This window comes from Macrosteles quadrilineatus, unplaced genomic scaffold, assembly GCF_028750875.1.
Source record: "Macrosteles quadrilineatus isolate MER2022 unplaced genomic scaffold, UCM_ALF_1.0 Scaffold_3__2_contigs__length_128488019, whole genome shotgun sequence".
Lineage (NCBI taxonomy): Eukaryota > Metazoa > Arthropoda > Insecta > Hemiptera > Cicadellidae > Macrosteles > Macrosteles quadrilineatus.
The window spans coordinates 59,508,212-59,521,351 of record NW_026542596.1 but is presented as its reverse complement, the minus strand read 5'-3'; the positions used below and the strand labels follow the sequence as shown (position 1 = coordinate 59,521,351).

General features: G+C 35.3%; 2 long non-coding RNA genes across 2 annotated transcripts; one reads left to right on the top strand and one right to left on the bottom strand.

Annotated features, from left to right (window-relative positions):
* Window positions 1-369: 369 nt before the first annotated feature.
* LOC128990365 (uncharacterized) lies at window positions 370-4,966 on the bottom strand. The gene is made up of 3 exons (XR_008490518.1): window positions 4,823-4,966; window positions 1,920-2,064; window positions 370-516 (listed from the first exon to the last, which is right to left on the bottom strand). It is a non-coding gene; the product is annotated as an uncharacterized LOC128990365 (long non-coding RNA).
* A 572-nt stretch (window positions 4,967-5,538) lies between these two features.
* LOC128990650 (uncharacterized) lies at window positions 5,539-12,243 on the top strand. Its single transcript, XR_008490549.1, has 3 exons — window positions 5,539-5,769; window positions 7,804-7,962; window positions 12,122-12,243. It is a non-coding gene; the product is annotated as an uncharacterized LOC128990650 (long non-coding RNA).
* Window positions 12,244-13,140: the final 897 nt, after the last annotated feature.

The following is a 13,140-nucleotide window of genomic DNA, read 5'->3' as shown; positions in this document are numbered from 1 at the left end:
ATTTTATTGGGTTGGCTAAATAGAGTTTTTGTTTCAACTTTTGAATTACTTATTTCAATTTTACAGTACACTCATTAGTCATTAAACACCAACATTATTTTATTTTACTAGCTATATATTAACTTTGCTTCTTAAGATTGGCACTCGCATATATGATACAAATATAAATATCATTTTATCTTTATGTATAGTTATCTGAGACATGTACGAACAAGAACAATAAAAAAATGTATCTAAAAAAAGAATATTTTATCTATAAAACTGTCAAAATAGTTAGAAGATCAAAATAAAATATATAATCATTTTTACATGTTTTCTTTACAAATTACAGAGAAGTTTACTGGTAAGAATTTTAACAAAATTAACTGCTCTAGATAAATATAAGGTTTATTGGTAAAGTATAAAAACAGTACATAACAATAAAAGGCAACATATAATAATAACTATAGCTGCCCTGTACAGCGGCCAACCTTCTCCATAATATTTTTGTCCAGAGCTGGGGCTACATCTTTCTTCCTGAAACAAACATTTTAATCTTGGTAAAGAAAGTCACAATTTTAAAATACTTGGGGGTACCAAATTATGCGGGTTGATGTAGTTGGTAGTTTCAAATAAAAAGGTCTTATTTTACAATAAATTACCATAGGTACCCTTAACTAAAAGTTTTTAACTGGTTTATTCCGCCTACAAACGTGCGACACAAACTCAAGCTTTAAGGGGCTTTCATTGCTTGTTAAAGACACATGTTAACCTCTTGCCATCACATTACCAAGAGTTATTCTTCTTGCTAGAAGAATAACTCTTGTTAATGTGGCAAGAGGTAGATATCTTCCTGAGGAGGATCTTATTGGGAAGCTACATGCTTTTATCGGACGCCTGAACTTGTAACTTCAAGAAATCAACTGTATGGGGTGTGCAATAATTTTATTTTTGGATGAAGTGCTTTATGGTCTTGGCTTGCCCTTGTTAACAGTTTTAACAGGATCAGCAACAGGTAAATTAAACCTTTTATATTTTGTCTATGCCTATATTTCCCTGATCAAGTTAGTGCAAAGAAGTTTTTGTTGAATAATAGTTGTAAAGGTTTTAATTTCCTGAATTGAAATAAGTACCTGGGGACCGAGCCATGGCGTAGTTTATTTTGATTGTAAAAGCAATATACAGGAATGGATGCTTTAGAAGAATTTGAAATTAAAAAAAAACAATCAAAATTCAAGCTAACATATTATTAAACGACAAAATCAGTTTACAGTCTAACGCTTTGTATGATACTCTAATAAAAAAACAAGATCAGCTGATGAACAAGGAGCCGAGCTGTACAAAGTCCACCGCCCAACCATCTTCCGCATCGCAGTCATGACCCTCATCTGCAACTGTGCGCACGAGGTTGGGGTTGGACATTGTAAGTTTTTGTCAGTAAGCCTACTCGTTTTGTTCATAAAACGTCTATGACTGTAAATAGTACATGTCCGTGTTTCGCATTTAAACTCTTGATGACCCTTTCGAAGTTACAGTGTTAAATGTTCTTGTACAAGATCTCATGATGAGGACTTAAGTCCTTAAAACCCGTAATCCATAAGGACTAAACAGGATCAATCTGGCAGTACTGAGGTAATTTTATACCTTTTATAGTTGGTTCATTGATCTTGAGACAAAACAACTCAAATATGAAAATGAATATTATGTTATTGATATATTTTAACGTAAACAGTAGGGCAATTACAATGTTGGTCATAATTTTTTTTTATACAGTAGGCCAACATTTGGTGGCTTTTGTTCATAAATTCGGACTACTTAATAACTGTTTGGATTAGGCGGTATAGTTCATCTTCCCGTTGCGAAGCACGGGCACAGAAGCTAGTAAATTATCAAGTGATTTAATAAATAACTCTATATATAATATTTATAATAAACTATACCTTAAAAAACCTGGCTGTTTAACGGATGATATGGCAGACATACACTTATCTCACTAGGTGCTCTTCCTTAAGTTCTTCTACGGAGTACAGCGGCCTATAATTAGTATTCCTTTCAGCGCCTTCTGAAGGAGGGTGCATCCATCTCCTGCAAATGAGTAGGCAGTTATGAATTGTAGTTAATAGTAGAACGAGGATAGCTATTCTAGGTATGTTTGAGACGACAGCAGGAAAAGTCTATATTTTGTGCTCTTCTGGTATAGTACTCCTGCACCCCAGTGGCGGATCCAGAGGGGGGGGGGGGCAGTCGCAGTTTGGAAATATACGTCATATATTTTTGACTGCATTTAATACAGTAGTGCATACAAATTGCGTAAAATAATTTGTCACACTAACTTAGGACAAAGAAATGGTATAAAACTGCCATTTTTGAAGACTTAGTTTAAACAAATTTTTGGGGAGGGAGGGGGTACCCCCGAACCTCTCAGACACCCTGGTCCCCCCCCTTGTGACTGTTCTAAATCCACCACTGCCTGCACGTCATCTTTTCTAGGGTCAGGATATCAAGCACTACGCCGTGAGTACCCTTAAGTTACATTTCCATTCCTACAAGTCGCAGGCACAAGTCGAGGCACATGTCGTGACCATGACGAGGCACATGTCGCACGTAGTTTGTCATGCCGTTTCCATTCCAGGCACAAGTCCCGCCACTACAACTGGCAGACAAGGCAGTGTTCTCTTTTATTGTGATGTGGTGAGGTTCGGTGGCTGATTTTGATTATATTGTGTTCTACAAATCACCATGGATGACATAACAGCCTCTGCTTTTTAATTTATGGCTGGTGCATACAATGAACTTAGAAGAAAACTACCTAGATAGTGGATAAGAAGTTTTTTGGCTAAAAGAGCATTGGAAGGTGCATTTAATCAATTGATGAGAGATTTGCGCATACAAAGTGGCTTCGAAAATTTCCTCCAACGGACTAAACGAAATTTGAGGTTATGATTACCTGTCATTTATGAGCATGCGGTAGTTTGGAGGACCTGCTGCATGCACGAGTTGCAGGCACATGTGCCCGCGGCCCGGGCACATGTTTTGTCGCACAGTCAGCGGGCACAAATTTGTGCCGCGACTTGAGCCAGGATGTTTCCATTCCTACAAATTTGGAGATTTGTGCCGGCACAAATTTGCAGGAATGGAAACGTAGCTTAAGATCCTTTAAGATTGGCCGGCAATGATCCAAATGCCGAACAACTGTAATAATCCTAAAGGTTCTGGACAGCATCGTTGTATCATCTGCAAATAATAATGTTTTCCCATTCAGATTAAGGCAGGATTTTGTATAGGTTAGGCCTAACTTATACCCTTAACCTCATTGACGGGTAGGGCAGTCAAAATCGAAGCAAAAATTAAAAGCCGAGTAGGCTAAGTTTGGGAAGATTTCATTAGCTTAGTGTAGCCTAATGTTTTTAATATCATAAAATAAAAATGTCTTAAAATATTATTAGACTAGCCTAGGCTAAGTTAATCATGGGGTTACAGCTCTTTTGCTTGATGCATTGAAATGGATTTGATGAAGTAGAACTACATATTACAACAAGTACTATTACCCCTGATCTATTTAACTGAACAACTATACTTATTATTTATTTTAACGTCTGTGATAGAGCCTATATATTTGATAGGCTATGCATAAAAAATGTGACTGTGATAATAGGCCTATATCGCTATTGATCAAGTAGCCTATATACCGTGAGTTAATGTGTCTCAGACGAAGTCTATAGTAAGTTAATTAGTGATTATTCAACGACCAATAAAATGGGCCTACTTAATTACTTGATGTCTTTAAGATGGCTAAGTTATTTTGTTAGTAGTATCAACAAAGTTTAGACTAACCTACAAGGTTTATTATCACACATAAAAATGTTTTGATGGCCGTTGCCCTGGCGGTAGGTTAGTTGTGCATTTGCTACCAACAAAATCCGGGCCCTGTAGGGTGGGTTATAATGCGGTAGAATGGCGATAAACTTAGGTTAGTTGCCCATTGACGCCTTGAACAATAGATCTCTTGAAATTGTAAAGAGCAATGAAGCGTAGGCCTACGAAAAAGCCAGTCTACCGAAATAGGCAAATCATTATGAATTTAATGTGTACCATGTCACGTAAAGCCACAATAATCAAAGAAAAAATCACACTACTCCAGCTGCTGAGAGTATAAAATACGTATAGGCTAGCCTATGTCATAAAATGCTAAAAACTCAAATGGTAAACTAAAACTGTCATACGAAAAACTTTATACTTTGTCAGCATCTCATAAAAAATAAAAATATAAAAAAAAACTAGTGCACTTGTTGCTCGAAATCGATCAATAGTCTAGTACTGGAAGTTATATTAAAACTAATAGTCATAATTTTCTATGAGTTTAAAAATCCAACTTAAAGCGTAGTATGCAACTAATGGATAGACTAGGCCTATTTGATGTATCGATTCATTCGGTTAGGTTAGGTTAACTTTACTAACCAAACTTGATATATTGAATGAAATAATCAATTTATCGATCGATATATTTATTCAAATTATAGTGTAGGACGTTAGCCCTAAAGTGCAGTTTAATTTTTAAATAGATATATTTTAAATATCGATTATTAATCAATATTTTCAATTTGATAGTTTCAATCGATATTAGCGAAGCCCAGGAAACTGTACCCCCAATTTATTTTATAGGCTACCAGAAACTAATTTGAATTTGCTTGAAACGTTAATATTCTAATGACCATGTCCATGTCCATTATTTAAGTCATTTGAAATCTAGCTGTCTTAATTGTCTTAATTATTGTTAATCAACATTGTAAAAATGGTAGAACCGTTGATAATAAATAAATAAATTAATGTCAATAAGTTGCACCTTTCAATTTTGTGATGACAAAAATGGTTCTTTAAACTGTAGTAGTTGTAACTTGAGGCCTAAATTGAAAATACACACCTAAAATACAAATTTGTATGACAATTGAAATTGACAAACAATAAATTCTCCAAAATCTAACCTCAAACTTACTAGTAGAGCTAGAGAGCTAGAGCTAGCAGCAGCAGATCTAGAAGAGAAGAAGAAGAAGAAACGCAGAACAGAACAAGAAACGAGCGTGGGGTGTCATAGCTTATAATGTCATAGCTTATAATCGTGAATTTGTTCCATAGCTTATAATGTTGAAAATGTGGCATAGCTTATAATCAGTTATAAGCTATGCCACACTTTCACGAAAAATTATAAGCTATGCCACAATTTCTCTAAAACGTTATAAGGTATGACACATTTTCAGTTTCACAACTTATAATGGTCAAATAGTGGCGCAGCTTATAATTCCGATTCTGTTCTATAGCTTATAATCCTGATTTTGAGTCATACCTTATAATCCTGATTTTGGGGCATAGCTTATAATTGAAGAGAATGTTGCATTGTGGGAATGGCATCAGCTGCTCGCTTCAGTCAGGTCTACCATATATACGATATTTTATGGTAGGATACGATAATTATTGTAATTGGACCGTACTGACAACTGCCCAACTGCGATGTCGTAATTTATAACCTAAACATTTATTTATTTAAATGTTTTTTAACGATTTTTATACGAGAAATGGCAACAATTACATGCTATATGACAATGAAAATGCAAGAAATATTTATAGAGAGAAGTTAAAAGATATGAAAATGAAGTGAAGGATAACGGCATTGAAAATTAATGAATCTTGTCAATAGTCCGGCTGGTGTTGACAGAAGATAAAGAAGAGGAACAATAATTATTAATAAATTGTAAGCATCAAAAAATTCCAAAACTATTGAGGTGTTGAAATCCAGTAAGTTGTGTTTTAATCCAATCCTGTTCCTAGGCCTTGTTATTCAAAGTAACAAAAACGCAGTAGGCTATTATTTGCTTGAGTGTTATTAGGTTAAGTTAGTAGGTACAGTTGCCTAGCCTCTACTTAAGCTTAAGGTAGCTGTGACTCAAGTTACAGATTTCCTGTGACAGGCCTAAACAATTAACTTAATAAAAATATCAGTGAATGTATTCAACGGCTGCACTTTATTTTACGTCCTACACTCATTCGAATGAAAATATTGATTATTAGATTGTTTCATTCGATATATCGTTTGGTTAGTTAGGTTAGGTTAACCTTACCTAACTAACCAAATGATATAACTTATCTAATAATCGACATATCGATCGATATTTTCATTCGAATGAGTGTAGGACATAAAGTAAAGTGCAGCCCTTAAGTTTACGTCCTACACTCATTTGAATGAGTATTAAGTATTCGAGTAGGCCTATATTCGATATAAGTAGGCTATCAAGTTTGTATCATTTGTGTAACCTTAGAAATGGTAAGCGTGATAATACTGAGCCAAGAGATTTAACTTGGGTATTCCTACAGTTTCTTAACTGGGCTACGCTAACTTAAGTTAATATATTTTATTAAACTACAGTATTGAATTAAAAATATTGATTAATAATAGATATTTTAAAATATACCTATCTAAGTTTATTATAAAATTAAATTATCATAACCTAACTTAACCAACCAAACTTGCTGATGGTGATAAAATCGCATGTAGGCTTACTAATCGAATCGATAGTTTCAATAAAATTAGCGTAGCCCAGTTAAGAAACTGTACCCTTTAACTTATTCTACCATCAATACTGTTAATACTATTCAATGAAATGGCGACGATACATATTAGGTATTTTAAGCCAAGTATGAATGGAAATTTAGTAGTCTATAAAATAACTTACAATATGCAACGTCACAAAACTTAAGTTAGGTTAATTTCACACAGTAAACAAGGCAGCAAACCATGCAGTTAACTTATGGCAAAAAAACATGTAGGCTACCTAAGAAAATGAAATTGTGACACATACCTGAGTACATGAATAAAATTACAAATTAGGCAAGTAGGCCTATGGGTCAACTTTTTTCATATTAGCCCACCATACTTACAATTGATTGTAATTGGCAAAGGCAAATATCCTTGTATTATGTTTCTTTCATAACCTAAAATCAAATGAAAATTCGGTTTGAAGGTGTAAGGCGGGATAAATCTGAATGAGTTCGCAAACTAGCATGATCGGGCCATGGGACCGGGTTTTAATGAGTTCTATGCAGAGAAGGGGCCTAGGCCAAAAAATGGGGTTTTCTCATTTTTTACCCTTAAAACACAAAATTTATCAATTATTCTCTAGACCTTTCTAAAGAAATTAAAAAAAAAATAATATGTTATCTATGTATCGTGTTGTGTATAGTGGAGTCGTGGATTAGTTGTCCGCTTAACTGTGTGTGTGTGTAAGTGTTCGCATAAAAAACTCAAGCTAACTGTTGCACCTATAGTGTTAAAAAATTGCACGAATCTTAATTATGACAACAATGGAAAGACACCATAAAATTTAGACAATTCCGTTCAGTAGTAATTATAAAACCCTCAAAATACGTTTTTAAATTTGTCCCATAAGAATAACATTAGAAGCTACCTTCTTCTACTTTTTATTTGTTTATGTTTTGCGACCAACAAAAAGCTTGATTTATATTTTAAAGTATATATATATATATATATATATATATATAGGCTATATTTATTTTTATAAATCAAACTTGAAAGCTTTATTTTATACTAAGCTATTAATGTTTTAGTAAAAAACACACTTTATTAGTTCCACCTGGGTAATGACACTTGGGTCCGAGAGAACCAGTGGCCTTCGAGTTTTTAAGTTTTTATCTACCAATCCAAATATTTGTACAAAGAAAATATGCCCTACCTTGAGCTATAGTTCTATATTCTGTTTTTACTTTTAACAAGAAGTAGGCCTGAATGATGTACACTGCCTATTTTTGTTCCAGGTAAATTTTCTTGTAAAGCTTGGAGAATTGCAAAAGTTTGGTGTTAATGTATGAGAGTACTTCATATGTAAACAATATTGATGAAGTTGTCTGCTTATTTGGGGCCAAATAAGAAGGAGAGAAATTTTCTTGGAAAAGAATCGAAAGCAATAAAGATAAGTAAGTTTGGCTAAGTTATCAATATGATTAAAAAGCATTTTCAGTCCTTGTTTAACATTAACACGTTGACTGCTAACGCCGACTCTAGTCGGCGTCGCTAGCACTTCAATGTGGCGCGCGCCGACGAAGGTCGGCACCAGACCAACAGAAATATATTGAGTCAGTGTGAGCTTAGCCTCAGACGGAGACGTTATAATCGTTGCCAGCCTGCCAGCTTAGAATGCGAGCTTTACTTTGGTGTAGGTTGGTACTAAAATTTCCCGTAAAATCCTGTCTGGCAATGCTTTTGTCCCGGTTTCGGGGATTTTTTCTCTTCAACCCACATTACAAAGACACTGGATACGGATCCGTGCAGTGCTGCTACCTTTGGGTGTTTCAGTGAACTACATCCACTCTCGGGGTAACGCAGCACAATCACCACTGCTCTTTTGTGATTCGTCAGACTGAAATATTTGAATGCCAATTGCGTTCGCTGATTCGGTTGCGTGCCGGGGCTTCGCCCGCCACTGGGAGCGCCTGTACGTTGTTTTCAGCAGTCATCGTGTTAACTTATGATGTGCTGTGGCGGTTAAGTTTTTATATTTGGAAAAAAATACACTTTAATCAACTTACAGCACTGTTCAAGTTTCAGAGTTACCTATGGTGACAGAATAATACAAGGCATGTTATTTAAGTAAGTACTGTTTTTAAATTTCTCCGTTTCAGTGCTGCGATTGGCATTTTGGACATTTGTGCTGTGTATGTGGATGTATTGGCAAGCCTGCGCTGGAAATTCGGCACAAATCGGCTGTGTTTACATCCGGTTTAGAGCATTCAAAACGGTGCCGCCAATTGAGACTGCCGTCGCCTGTGAAGTTTGCGCTGTACCGGTACCTAATTAGATTTTTAAGTGCTAAAGGTGTGAAAGCCATTTAAATTCATTGACAGATTAGTGAAGTGTATGGGGAGAAAATTATGAGTGGCGGAATTGTACCTACGTAGGTGGGTAAGGGCATTTAAAGATGGCCGCACCAACGTTCATGAGAAGCAACGCACAGGGTGGCCATCTATCAAATTGTCATGGTGATTTCCAGGATGTGAATCCGTTATCTTCGGAACCGGAGACTTACGCTGTACAACTACACCAGTCTAAATATGTGGAAAGATCAAGTTATTTGTTTATAGTTTATTGCCCCCACACAACTGGTAACAATAAAGTAGTTTCACATCTTTTTGTGGTAAAAAAATGTTAATACCAGCACAGAATTAAATTAGTTATTTTTCCCCAACACCCATTAAACCTTAGATACATCGATTGCTCATATGTAGGAGCTTGAACAAAAACGATCATACTAGTTTGATGAGACACCGTGCTTGTCAGATCATGTGAAATGAGAAAGGCTACTATCTTACTAATGTTATAAATGTGAAAGTTTGTGTGTTTGTTTGTTCGTTTGTGTGTTTGAAGTTCAATCACGTGTTAATTACTGGATGGATTGGGCTCAAATTTGGCATGATGATAGCTCACATTCACGATTAACATAGGTATAGGCATATTTTTATCTAAAAAATCCTTTTGGGCTCCGCCTTAGTGGCTCTAGAGTTTCCCATGTTAACCTTATGAGTACTCATATTTAAATGAAATTAAAGAATTTAGTCAGCTGTTTCAACTAAAAAGGTTGGTTCTATGATATGCAAAGGCATTAAGAGTTTATAAGATTTACCAACAGGATGCAGCACTATTATTTTTTTTTCATTTATGAAAACAGCTAATTTGAACTAAGCAGCAACAAAAAACTGTGATACACAATGAGAACTGTCTGTTTACAGTTATGTTTGTTTTTAATTTCACGAATAATTTGTGATATTTTGTGAATCTTTAATAATTAATTTTTAGCGAATTTCCCATATAGGGAATAAGCTATTACCGTAGTACTCATGGTAAGACCTGGACGCGGGACCGATTTTTTTTTCGTTTTGAGGTCCCTAGAGGCCAAAAACACCATCCGTTTAAATTCATATATATATATATATTTATATATTTATATATTTATATATATATATATATGTGTCCGTTAGCACGATAACTCGAGCAAAAATGATCCGATTTTGATGAAATTTGGTACAAACGTGTAAACCTACGTTTATTCGAACGAGTTCGCGATCCAGCATGATCGGACCATGGGAACGGGGGTTTACGGGGGGTTTTATGGGGTAAAAATAGGTTTTTCCCATTTTTGATCCAAAAAACATAAAATTTAGCAATTTCTTTCCAAATCATTTTGTAGAGCTTAAAAAAACTAATAATTTTGTATATTCAAGCGTTATTATACGCCTAATGGTTACTGAGAAAATTCAAAAAAATTGTAAATTTTAAATTCCAATGTTATTCTTATGGAGAATAAGTAAACTGTTGTAGTTTGCTTGTTTATGAACATATTTTGATCAAATTTGGAAAATGTTTTTATTTCTTACTAACTATTAACATTTTACAAAAAAAAAACAGTTTTACCCTCCCTGATACAGCAAACCTAAGTACTTGTTAAACTAATTCTATTTAAATAGGGAATAAATGTTATATTTTTAAGTAGACATTTCAGTGTAAATCTAATCAGTCAAATGGAAATTTGCTTAGTCTGCAGGTTTGCTGCGGCGGGGGTATTTTCTTTTCTTAGGGTGAAGTGGTAGAACATTATGGCTATGGTAGATGTGTAATACTATAGTCATAGACAATAGAGTAAATATAGACTGTCAAAGAAAGGTTTTGCAATCTGCGCTAGAGCGTTTTTGCCGTTCGATATCAGTTATCGGTATCGTCGTCGTTGTCGACAACTCGCCAGCTGTTACCAGCACTACCACTCTTGCAAACGAAATGATTATTATTCGCTATTGTCGTCTTCTGCAATCGCGTCAAAATCATGAACATCTTCCGCGGCTGTGTAGACATCATCATTGAATGCCGTGGTCACGAAACGTCATCGTCATCCACAATTGCGGCAAAATTGTGAACATCTTCAGCGGCCGTACATACAATCGTCTTGCGCGATCGCAGAAAAGACGTGATCATTTTTCCCGTGGTCTGTGGTCACGAAAACGTTGTCTAGCACAGTCGCGGTGTAAGAACATCTCCCGCGGTCGTGTAGACACATCATCCATCGTCTTGCGCCGTCACGGAAACGTGATCGTTGTCTAGCACGATTGAAGTAAAATCATGCAATTTACCGACTTTGATATCAAAATAAAGACTAAATCCAAACTTTTCAAGACCATTTTGAAATTCAATACTAATACCTGACGTTTTCCCTGACTACTAGACATCCTGGTTAAATTTTATTTTGACCTTGCAAATATAAAACAAAACCTTCCAATAAACCACTTCCTAAAATTATGGATTAATAAAGAAAAACTTTGAATCATTGTAATGAAACTACAAAAGTATAACAAATATATGTTTAAAAAAAATACAATAAAAGATGGCATTTAAATTAATTTACTGCTTAATATTAGCCTAAATAAGTCAGTAAACTCCAATTCCGGGGGATTCCTCCAAAGTTGGCAACACTACTCCCAACTACCAAGTTGTTATGGAAACGGTCGCTAGCACTTGATGCTGCAGCGGCGTGCGCCGTAACTACACATTACCCCTGGTGGTCGGCGCCGGAATATACGCTAACCGCAGCACAGCTGGCCACTCTACTCCTGCCCAGTATGGTCAGACCAACTAGCATATGATTTTATGAAGCCGTACTTGGGCTACCGCTGTATGGTTTCATCATGACATGTATTTCAATCATTCACTGGGTTATAATTTGTATGTATTTGAATGGATACATTTAATACTTAATTGATAAAAGACTATGAAAACCGTTTAGTGCTCTATGATGTTCTATAATGCTATGGTGGACACAAGAGCGTAATCTGATTTGGTTCTGCAGTACTTTACTTTACTTTAATTTTAGTAGTAGCCTGCTGTTAGCAGGTTTGTGCTGTGCTGGGCAAGTGTGTGCAATATCCATGGAAAAATTATGTTGAATCCTCTCACCTTGTGCAAGGATCCTTTAAGTCAATCTCAATTTCTCTTGCAGCAAAGTCCAGGACAAATTAACCACCAAGCTAACAAGACACCCCTTTCTCTATTTAGTTCTGATAACAATTTTGAGTTATTGTTTATTTGTTTCAGGATATCATGACAGAAGAATGCAGAAGGGTTGCTCAGCTCTTAACTTCGCCTTATAATCTTTATTTATTTCAATTGTGTTGTAAGAAGTATTTTTTAAACAGTAAAACTTTCTCCAATTTATAGACTACCTATTATGATTCATTGTTGTGTTTTATTAAGGTCCCTACCCTTATCTAAAAAATATTTTATAAACCAAAATGTTTAATGCTGTTCGCCTATTATTCTTGATGAAACATTAAAATACACTCCATTATTGAGCCTAATCATATTGATTTTCTACTTTAAAAAAAGTAAGTAACACAACCAAGACCAGTCCTTAAATAAAAGTACTTCATAATTATCCCAGTAAGACATAATGGATTTCCAAATTCCTCCCTAGGAGTTAATCTGCATCCGGACAACCAAATTTTTAAGATTATTATATTTAAAGAATAGGCTTGCTAATACAAATATTATGTTCATTTATAACTTTTATCTCATTATCTATACATAAAATTGATTAAAATATGTGAATGCGACTATTATTACTGGAGGGGAGGGGGCGCCACAACCACGTTTGCTCCGGGCGCTGCCAACCCTAGGGATAGCCCTGATATTTACCTTAGGCCCCATTTATGCTCAAGTTTGGTTTGCAACTAAGGCTTGGTGTGTCGCCCAAAACAAGCGACAAGCAAAATTTAAATTTCTTTCTTTTGTACCGAATGGTGGGGAAAGCTTCTAGCCAAGGGTCTGTCTCAGTGACCAGTGTGTCTCCAACCTTCCTATGCGTGGGGTGAGTTGTTAAGTTGAGTCATGCAAATCAATCCGTAGTTTGCAGTGTTAGTTGGCAAAAATTTAATTTTCAACAAACCCTAAAGCCACAGCCGCATGGATATAATTGCCAGGGATATAATTTGTTTGGAATTAAATTAAGTTAGGAAAAACTCATTTCATCCTCACCAACTTATGTATTATAATGTTATATTAACATATCAACATATGTTAAATGTATCATATGTTAGTTGAAGACTTGAAGGTAA